Raw genomic sequence first — 12,095 nt, 5'->3', positions numbered from 1 at the left:
TGACATAGAGATATAGTCAAGAGATAAATGGATTTTGGTAGGTATGTATGTTCATAAGTTAGCAAATTACCGAGTTGCCGTGAGTTTATTCGTAACAACATGAACATGAGTTTAATAATTCTAAGTTAAGAAATGCAATTAATCTAGCACAATTATGTCATTTAGGTTAAAATCATATTTTGAAATCGTGCGTTGGAACTTCTATTTTATTTTTATTTATTTTACTTTGTTAAATCCTAGTTTTTCATCACTTTTTCAAATCAAAATATTTTTCTTCACCAAAGTGTTTTTAAAATTGCATTCATAAATAACTCTTTTCACAGTCCCTGTGTGTAACACCCCTAACCCGTATTCATAGCTAGAATAGGGTTACAAGGCATTACTGATCAATCACAATAGAAATCATACATTTTCACATAAACATCAATCAAATATAATCTCAATGTCCCTTATAAGGCTCTACGAGACCTTAAAACATGATTAGAAATGGTTCGGGACTAAACCGATAACATTTGCAAACTTTTGGATACTTATAAAATTTTCAAACATTCAGGGGTCACACACCCGTGTGAACAGGCCGCGTGCCTTACACGGCCACTAGACACGCCCGTGTCACAAACCATGTGAAAACAGGGCCTACATCTGACTTCTATCACATGGCCGAGGACACGCCCGTGTGCCAAACCATGTGAAATCTAGAAGGGTTACTGACTTGGGTCACACAGCTAGCCACACGCCCATTACGAGCCACACACAGCCAATAGACACGCCCGTGTGTCTAGGCCATGCCAAACCTGTAGGGTATACTGACTTAATTTAAAAGGGTACCCCAGAGAACACACGGTCGTGTAGCATGACCGTGTGTCGCACAAGGCTGAGATACATGCCCGTGTCTCTACCTCTGTGGACAAAAATAGACCATTTATAAGGCCAATTTGCCACCCTTTTTCACATGCACGCCTAACAACCATAATGATACCATTTCATCATATAATAGGCAGCCCCAAATCATCATTCATTGCATCATTTGTACAATATCCAATTCAACCAAATTTATTACTCGATCAATACCAAATAACTATCCAAAGCTTATATCATAAGCATCTATTCAAAAGCACATAACTTCTTAATTTCTTTACTTCAGTCAGACCATAAAGATCATTTGCCAAAATCAAAACATAACCATTTATCAACTATGAAACCTTGGCCATTTTTATACCAAAATAAGCCATCATTCATGACTATACATGCCATTCCAAACATAAACATTTATAAGCCAAATCTCGTAGCCATATTCACAACCAAAGTACCTTAACTAGCCTATACATGCCATAGACCATATATACATATCTCAAAAGTACCAACTTAGGTGTTTCATAGTGCAATGATGTTCCCGACGACTCCTGGATCCGAGCTAGCTTTAATTATCTATAAAACATACACAAATAACACATAATAAGCTTCATAGCTTAGTAAGTTCGTAAGTGAATAACTCAATTCATCAAATAAATGTAATTTAACTATTTTCACATTACCAAACCAGAATCACATTAATCACAAACCTTTCTCATGTCTCAAAACATGATCAAATACCATCTCACTGAACTTTCTCAACCTAATACTCGAGTAGGTTCCGTATGTACTTGTATCACCTCGTACTAACCTCTTTCTCAACCATGTCATTTCTTTTTCCCGTTGAAACATTTGGAATACAAATTGGATACTCAAGGATCATAATCGATAAGTACCTCCATAGCCAAATCAAGGTAACTTATCCCAGAGTACCTATACCATGGCCCGTGCCAAATCAAGGTAACTCCTCTTTGAATACCTATACCATGGCCCATAGCCAAATCAAGGTATTATTCACACCCGAAGTGCCAATATCATGGCCTGAAGCTAATACATTAACCTAATGACCTGTCATTAGTATCTTAAATTATTCCTAAAGTTCAACCGAGAGTTTCACTTGTCAATTTCATCATCGTACACATCCGTTTAGTCGTATTCACAATTCAAACATTATCCGTAATCTCACAATCACATTTTTATGCAATACCAAAGCGTATAACATACATTTATAATGAAGTTATCACAAACGAACTTACCTCGTACTCGAAATTGACGAATTAGATCGATTACTCGATAACTTTCGATTTCCCCCGATCTAAATCCAAATTCTTTCTCTCTTGATCTATATGTATTCAAAATTAACCCATTTAGTCAACTACTCATTCAATTTAATCCTTAAACACATATTTTGGCATTTTTACACTTTAGCCCTAAACTTTCACATTTATTACAATTTAGTCCCTATTTCACAAATACACAAATTCATGAAATTTCATTAAACCCAAGCCTAGCTGAATTTCATATAGGTCCCTAGCAACCCATATTTTTCATTTATTTCACATTTCAACCCCTCATTTTACAAATTTCTCAATTTATTCTCTAATATACATTTTTACTCAAAATCACTTTACAAAACATAGATCTATCACTAAGCTTTCATAATTCATCATCAAACACTCAAAAATAGATGAATTCATCAATGGAAACTTTCAAAACATTAAGCAGTTTTGCAAATTAGTCCTTGGGCTAGCTAGTACTCGATACAATGATCACAAAAACGTAAAAATCATAAAAAACCGAGCTCAAAAAATACCTTAATCAAGATGAATAAGGGCCGAATGAATGAAAACTCCAAAACCCTATTTTTTCTCTAATATTCAATTGAAATAACCAAAGTTGAACATGTTTTCATCTTTTGTTTTATTTAATATTAACTTAATAGCTGAATTACCATTTTAACCTTGATATAAAACATTTAATATCATCCATTTAATGCCCATTTATGTCAAATTTCACTATCAATGGTGTAATTACAACATAAGGAAATTTCATGTAATAAGCCATAGCAATTAGACACCTTTATCAAATAGAATGCCACTTTTGTATTTTACGCGATTAAGTCCTTTTTCTCAAATTGAGCTATTAAACAATAAAATTAGCTCACGAAATTTTCACACATATATATTCACATGTTGTAAACACCAAAAATAATATTAAAATAAATTTTCAATCTCAGATTTGTGGTTCCGGAACCACTGTTCTGATTTAAGCTAAAATCGGGCTATTAAACTGTGGGTACGATAAGTCGACATTTACTTGTCACTTTATTACTTGTTGCGATTGTGTACACTTGCACATTTTCGTTGTTCCAAGTTTTTGGCTCCGTTGCCGGGGATAGTTTTTAAAAGTCATTACTTGTGAATTTGTTAATTTTGCATTTTGGTTTATTTTCCTCTTCAATTTTAACTTAATTAATTTTTCTATGTTTATTTCAGGTGCTTATGAGTATTGATCGAATTATCGATTTACTCCCTACGGACCTTGAGATTGAAAGAACTTTTTGACAGCAAAGAAGACAAGCAAGTTAGAGAATGGCCGAAAAGATGAACTTCGAAAATCCAAATCAAGGAAACAGAGCAAACCCTATTCAAAATCCTATATAGGGATAGAGCTCTAAGATAGTATGCCATGCCAGTGTTTCATGTGTTAATTTGTGTATTAGGAGACCCGAAATTGAGGCACAATAGTTTGAGCTAAAGCCAGTCATATTCCAGATGCTTCAGACAGTGGGCCAATTTAGTGGAATGCCTACCAAAGATCCTCACCTGCACTTAAGACTATTCATGGAGATGAGAGATTCTTTCAAGTTAGCTGGAATACCCAAAGATGCACTATGATTGAAGTTGTTCCCATATTCGCTAAGGGATAGAGCTTGAGCCTGGTTGAACTCATTGCCATCAAATTCAATTTCCACATGGCAATAGTTTGCAGAAAGATTCCTCATGAAGTATTTCCCACCTAGCAATAATGCTAAGTTCAAGAATGAGGTCATCGCTTTCCAACAAATGGATGACGAGTCCTTGTATGAGGCATGGGAAAGGAACAAAGAATTATTATAGAAGTACCTTCATTATGAAATCCCACATTGCATCAAACTTGAGACGTTTTATAATGGTCTCAATGCTCACAAGAGGATGGTAGTGGACGCTTATGCTAACAGTTCTCTCCTTTCTAAGTCTTACAATGAGGCTTATGAAATCATCGAGAGGATTGCCAGTAACAATTATCAACGGCCAACCAATCGAGCAGCATCAGGAAAGCAAGCCACTGGAATTCATGAAGTAGATGCTCTTACTTTACTCGCATCTCAGGTATCCTCAATATCCTCAATGCTTAAAAATTATACCACTTATGGGTTTAATAGTTTTGCAGCATAGCCACCAAATCAATTTGAAAATGTAGCCTATGCCTATTGCAGGGAAGGACATCTGTTTGAAGAATGTCCATCAAACCGAGAATCCATGTATTACATCGGTAACCAAAACCAAAACCGAGTAAGGCAAGGATTACAATCTAATTCCTATAACCCATCATAGGGAAACCACCCTAATTTCTCTTGGAGTAACCAAGAGGCTGGACCCGGTAACACATACGCCCTACCTAGATTGACCCAGCCACCTATTTTTACCCAACAAGTTCAGAAACAACCTCAAGCTGAACCATCCAATGGCTTAGAAAACTTGTTGAAGGCATACATAGCCAAGAATGATGCCTTAATCCAAAACCAAGTAGCTACATTGAAAAACCTAGAAAACCAAATGGACCAGCTTGCGACTAAACTCAGAAACCAACCACAAGGTGCTTTACCTAGTGATATGGAGAATCCGAGGAATCTAGGAAAAGAGCATTAGTGATATGGAGAATCCGAGGAATCTAGGAAAAGAGCATTGTAAAGCATTGACATTGAGGAATGAAAAGACATCAGAGCCCAACACAGTAAAAGTTGAAAAGGAGCCAGATAATGCTCAAGACTCAGAGGAAGTTCAACCGAGTATTGAAATTTCAGTTTCACCAGAACCTAAATCTGAAAAATCTGATAAGGTAATTTCTGAACCAGCTAATTCTGAAAAACTAACAACTTCATTAGATGTAGAATTACATAGAAGATGAATCAACCAGTTCCAGTAAAGAAGCCTCCACCACCCTACCCTCAAAGACTTCAAAAGTAGAAGTAGGAAGTTCAATTCAAGAAGTTCTTAAACGTACTCAAGCAACTTCATATCAAAATCCCGTTGGTTGAAGCACTTGAACAAATGCCGAACTACATCAAATTCATGAAGGATATCCTGTCAAAAAAAATGAAGACTTGGACAATTTGATATAGTAGCCCTGACAAAAGAATGTAGTGCATATCTTCAAGACAAATTATCTCCAAAGTTGAAGGATCCTAGATGTTTTACCATACCTTGCACTTTAGGAAGTTGGGGATAGATGAAGTTAGACCTACTATAGTTACACCTCAATTAGCAGATTGATCTTTAGCACATCCAGAAGGAAAAATCGAGGATGTATTTGTAACGCCCTCACGCCCAAAACCATCGCCAGATTCGAGTTTGAGGTGTTACTAAACTTAACTCATTAATTAAACAACTCAAACAATTTATTTTTAAAATTTCCAGACAAGCTGGCCAACTGCCTCACAGTCGCATAAGAAGTCATATCTCGTGTTATGAAACACGAAATTAATATCCATAAATTTTCCTTGAAACTAGACTGATATATATATCTACTAAATTTTTTCTAGAATTTTTGGTTAAGCCAATCAGTACAGTTTATTAGTTAAAGTCTCCCCTATTTTAGGGTTCGACTACTCTGACCCCTGTGTATTAAGAATCAGATATCTCCATGTACAGAGTTTCAATGATTATGAAGTTTGTTTCTCATAAAACTAGACTCAATAAATAATCTGTAAATATAAAGAATGACTTCTAATTATTTTTTTTACAATTTATGGTGAATTTTTAAATTCAAAACAGGGGATTTAGAGACCACTCTGACCTTTTTCCACCAAATCTTAAAGATCTCATAAAATATAACTCATATACTTGTTTTGTTTCTTTCACATAAAAATATATTCATTAAGCTTCAATTAAATATTTTATTCATCATCTAATTCCATTTCTACTATTTTTAGTGAGTTTTCAAATTCACATCATTGCTGCTGTATGACTCTATTTTATAGCAAATTTCACCATTTTATGGTTTTCCATGGAGTAGGTAATACATTAAGCATACATAACACTAAATATAAATTTTGATTAGCCATTCCAATAGATAATAAACAACAAGCATTTACATATCACTCATTTACCATATCATAAGATCATTTACAAAAAGTGAGTATAGTGCTATACATGCCACACTCATAACATACAAGCCATTTTACCAATTTAGGTCTTTGGATAGTGTGAGCGAGCCTTCGACCTATCCCGATTCTCAATCCGGCTTGTCAAAACTACAATGAAGGAAAAGGAGGGAGTAAGCATAAATGCTTAGTAAGTTCACATGCAAATAACAAGTAACATAATCATGCCATTCAACATAAACATTATTTGCATAAACAACACCAAGACATTCATGTTACATTTGCATTTAATATCTTACTACAATTTCATCATACTAAGTTCCTAACCCGAGGGTTTAAATACATACCTGTCAAATTTTCTTATTCACCACACTTACCAACATGTCACCTTCGTATTAGGTATTCTCCTTATTCTATTAGAGATCTCTTGCTGAACACATCGAAATATGATTTCGGATACACGGATAATGTGCACATAAGTGCTATACTCATAGCTAAACCAGCTCAATAGATTTTGAAATCTATGTAGCCAAGCTACCATGTAACCCGCCCATAAACGAACTTGGACTCAACTCAATGAGCTCGGGCGTTCCCATCCATAAGTGAAATCGGACTCAACTCAACGAGTTCGAACGCCTAGTTACATCTCACGAACTCGGACTCAACTCAACGAGTTCGAAACTCAACCATCCTAGTGACATGTCACTTGTACCCTAATCTATTCCCAAGGTTCAAACGGGATTCTTTTCAATTACTCATTTTGATCGCCTTCTTCGAAATGTAGAAACCAATACTTGCTAACATCTCGTACTTATTAAGTTGTTCACATAATTTGCATATCACCAAATAATAATTTACAAAGCATCATATTTCATGATAATAAGTATCATGTCATATAAATAACATTAAATCACTTAAAATAAAAATTATGTTACCTTATTTACACATGAACTTACCTCGATACAAAATATTAGCAATCGAGCCTATTCCTCTTAAACTTTGTTTTTCCCTCGATCGCGACTTGAATCTCGTTTCTCTTGATCTATAATGCCAAATTAATTTATTTAATACATACATTCATCAAAACAGCCCCTAAGACGAACTTTGGAAAAATTACATTTTGCCCCTAAACTTTCACATATTTGCACTTTGGCCCCAAGGCTCGTAAATTAAACCTCATCCTATTTTCTTATGTTTTATGACATGCTGATCATTTTTCCCTTCTATGGCAACATCAAATTCACACTCTAACATGTACTTATGAATATTAGGTATTTTTACGAATTAAGCCCTTTTACTCATTTTCACTTAAAACCGAGTAGCATAAGTTGTCTAAAATAATTTAAAACCTTATATTCTATCATAAAATACCAAAATACACAAATATCACCTATGGGTATTTTTCCAAATATGAACCCTAGGTTGAATTATTGCTAGCATAAGTTAATTCGAGCTACCGGGATTTCAAAAACATAAAAATCATTAAAAACGGGGCTTGAAATCACTTACTATGAAGCTTAGAAGTTGAAGAAACCCTAGCTATGGAGAGAGGTAAGATTCGGCCAAGGCATGGAGAAGATGAACACATTTTGGCCTTAATTTCCCTTTTAATTAATTTTAATTACAAAATGACTAAAATACCCTTAATACCTTTCTTTGAAAATTTTTATGTACAAGCCCATTTTTGTCCAAAATTTTAGAAATTGGTCAAATTGCTATTTAAGACCTCCTCATTAATATTCCAAAGCAATTTCATACTAAAAACTTCTAGAATGCAAGTTCTGCAAATTATTCAATTTAGTCCCTAATCTCAACTTAAGCACTTTATGCATATAATTTCGTCACAAAATTTTCACACAATCATGCAATCATATCATAAACCTCAAAATAATTATAAAATAATTATTTCTATCTCGGATTTGTGATCACAAAACACTATTCCGATTAGGCCCTAATTCGGGATATTACAACTCTCCCCTCTTTAAGGATTTTTGTCCTTGAAAATCTTACCAGTAAATAGGTGTGGGTATTGATTTCTCATGGTTTCCTCAGGTTCCCATGTAGTCTCTTCTACCCCGTGCTTTTGCCACAATACTTTCACGAGAGCGACACTTTTATTTCTTAGTTGCTTGACCTCTCGAGCTAAAATCTTAATCGGTTCTTCTTCGTAAGTCATATCTGTTCGTAACTCAATTTCTATCGGTGAAATTATATGTGAAGGATCCGAACGATACTGACGTAGCATAGATACGTGGAACACATCATGCATCTTCTATAATTGAGATGGCAATGCTAGCCGATAAGCTACTAGTCCAACTTTTTCAATTATTTCATACGGTCCAATAAAGTGTGACTTAACTTGCCCTTCCATCCAAATCTAAGAACTTTCTTCCATGGAGACACTTTTAAAAATACCTTATCACCAACTTGAAACTCAATTTCCTTTCGTTTCAAATCCGCATAAGATTTCTGTCTATCCGATGCAGCTTTCAAACAATCTCAAATCACTTTCACTTTTTCTTCGGTTCTTTTATTAGATCAATTCCATAAATCTGATTTTCCTTGATTTCAGTCCAATACAATGGCGTCCGACATTTACGACCATACAATGCTTCATAAGGTGCCATTTTCAAACTCGTCTAATAACTATTATTATAAGCAAATTCTACGAACGGTAAGTATCTTTCCCAACTACCTTGAAATTCCAATACACAACATCTGAGCATGTCTTCAAGAATCTAAATCACTCTCTCTAACTGTCCATCAGTTTGTGAATGAAAGACAGTGCTAAAATTTAACTTCGTACCTAATGCCTCTTGTAACTTTTTCCAAAACCGTGAAGTAAATCTCGAATCTCTATCCGAAATCATTGACAAAGGTATTCCGTGCAGTCTAACAATCTCACTGGTATACAATTCAGCCAACTTATTAAGAGAATAATTTGTACGTACCGGAATAAAATGAGCCGATTTAGTCAGTCTGTCAACTATTACCCAGATGGCATTTTCCTTCCTTGCAGTTAACGGAAAACCTGACACAAAATCCATAGTAATCCAATCCCATTTCCATTCAGGAACCATGATAGGCTGGAGTAATCCCGAAGGTACTTGGTGTTCAGCTTTCACTTGTTGACAATTAAGCATTTTGATACAAACTCAAAGATGTCTCTTTTCATTCCACTCCACCAATACATTTTTTTCAAGTCATTATACATTTTTGTACTGCCCAGATGAACCGCCAAACAACCATTATGTGCTTCATGCAAAATCTTTTGAATCAACTCATCATTTTTTGGTACACAAATTCGGTTTTTAAACATCAAGCAACCATCAGAACTGATTCTGAAATCTGATCCCGTATCAGCCTCACACTGCTTTCTCTTGCCTTGCAAATCTTGGTCATTTTTCTGAGCTTCACAAATCTCTTGTAAAAACATCGGTCTTGGTCTTAACTCTGCTAGAATCGAACCATCATCTGATACCTTTAACTAAGTATTCATAGCTCTCAAAGCAAATAGTAACTTTCTGCTCAAAGCATCGACAACCACATTCGTTTTTCCTGGATGGTAGTCAATAACAAGCTTGTAATCTTTCAATAACTCCAGCCATCTTTGCTCTCTCAAATTCAAGTCTTTTTGTGACATCAAGTACTTAAGACTTTTATGGTCGGTATATACTCGACACTTTTCACCATACAGATAATGTCGCCAAATCTTCAAAGCAAACACTATAGCAGCCAATTCCAAATCATGAGTCGAATAATTCCTTTCGTGAGATTTTAACTTCCTCGAAGCATAAGCCACCACTTTTCCTTCTTGCATAAGTACACATCCTAAGCCATTTTGAGAAGCATCACTATACACCACAAATTCTTTACCTGATTCGGGTTGTACCAACATTGGTGCTTCAGTTAATAACGTTTTCAATTCTTTAAAACTCCGTTGACATTCTTCCGTCAACTCAAATTTAACATTCTTTCGGAGTAGTCTAGTCATAGGAGCAGTAATTATAGAAAATCCATTTACAAATCACCGATAATACCCAGCTAGCCCCAAGAAACTTCTAACTTCGGTTATATTTTTCGATGGTTTCCAATCAACAATGGTCGAAATTTTACTAGGATCAACCCGTATACCATCACCTGAAACAATGTGACCCAAAAATCCAACTTCTCGAAGCCAAAATTCACTTTTACTAAACTTGGCATATAACTGCTTATTTTTCAAAGTTTGTAAAACTATCTTCAAGTGCTCGGCATGCGCTGTCTCATCTTTCGAATAAATTAAGATGTCATCTATAAATACCACAACAAATTTGTCCAAGTATGGCTGAAATATGCGATTCATCAAATCCATAAACATAGCAGGAGCATTTGTTAACCCGAATGGCATGACTAAAAATTCATAATGACCGTACCTTGTTCTACAAGCAATTTTAGGTACATCTAACTCTTTTACTCGCAATTGGTAGTATCCAGATCTCAAGTCAATCTTTGAAAACCATGTTGCTCCTTTTAACTGATCAAACAAATCATCAATTCTCAGTAATGGATACCTGTTCTTGATTATTGCCTTGTTTAATTGTCGATAGTTAACACGCAATCTCATAGAACCATCCTTCTTTTTTACAAATAACACGGGAGCACCCCAAGGTGAAAAACTCGGCCTCACAAAGCCTTTGTCAGTCAACTCTTGCAATTGCGACTTTAATTCTTTCAACTCTGCTGGTGCCATTCTATACGGAGCAATCGAGATCAGAGCTGTTCCCGGTATCAACTCAATACCAAATTCTACTTCCCTTACTAGAGGCAAACTCGGTAACTCTTCTAGAAATACATCCGCGAATTCACACACAATTGGCACTGATTCAACTTTCTTTTCAATTTCTTTTGTATTAATTACATATGCCAAATAAGCTTCATAACCCTTCCTCAAATATCTCTGAGCCGACATCAAAGAAATCACACTAGATAATGCCTCTGATTTGCCTGATTCAACCCACAGAATTTTGCCACTTTCACACTTTAATTCTATAACCTTTTCTATGCAATTTACTATAGCATCATGCAATGTCAACCAATCCATACCCAAAATAGCATCAAATTCATCAAATGGCAACAACATCAAGTCGGCCGAAAAGTAATGACCCTGAATCATTAAAGGACATTTCTTGCATACTTTATCAACTATCACACATTTGCCTAATGGATTCGACACTCTAATCATAAATTCTGTGTACTCAACAGGTATATTCATATTAGACACCAATTTCATGCACACATATGAATGAGTAGAACCGGGATCAATCAAAGCATTAACATTAACATCATAAAGAGAAAATATACCAGTAATCACGTCAGGTGATGAAGCATCTTCATGTGCTTTTATGGCATAAGTTCTAGCTGGAGCCCTTGCTTCAGGTTTAGCTGCTGTATCTTTAACTACATTCTTACTGCTTTCTTTATTTCCAGCTTTTCTTGAATATCTTCCCCTCGAGTCTGCACCACTAGCTTTTACACTCTGAAATTTTTCTTTCTCAACTCTCTCTGGGCAGTCTCTAATAAAATGATCCAAAGAACCACACCGAAAACATTCATTCACTCAACATGGGCCAAAATGATTTCTACCACATCGCCGACAGTCAAGCTTAACAAATCTCGAATTCCTCACACTAGCCACAGAAGTAGTCTGAGATTTAAAACCCACATTTTGCTTCTTAGAATTTTCATATGATTGTCCAACTGAAACCTGAGAATGAGGATTCATATTTCTAGATTTTCTGGATTACTATGAGAATGAACTGCTCATCGATCTTTTCTTCCAATTTCTAGTCTCAGCCTCTACTTTTTTCTTCTCTTTGAGTAGTTCTTCAGCTTTGCA

The 12,095-nt window shown here is 35.3% G+C and overlaps 1 non-coding gene across 1 annotated transcript; it reads right to left on the bottom strand.

The window, feature by feature from the left end:
* Nucleotides 1-3,884: 3,884 nt before the first annotated feature.
* LOC121211962 (small nucleolar RNA R71) lies at nucleotides 3,885-3,991 on the bottom strand. The gene has a single exon (XR_005907176.1). It is a non-coding gene; the product is annotated as a small nucleolar RNA R71 (small nucleolar RNA).
* Nucleotides 3,992-12,095: the final 8,104 nt, after the last annotated feature.

Source organism: Gossypium hirsutum, chromosome A12, assembly GCF_007990345.1.
Source record: "Gossypium hirsutum isolate 1008001.06 chromosome A12, Gossypium_hirsutum_v2.1, whole genome shotgun sequence".
Classification (NCBI taxonomy): domain Eukaryota; kingdom Viridiplantae; phylum Streptophyta; class Magnoliopsida; order Malvales; family Malvaceae; genus Gossypium; species Gossypium hirsutum.
The sequence above is the reverse complement of the archived record's forward strand: the minus strand, read 5'-3'. Positions and strand labels throughout refer to the sequence as shown.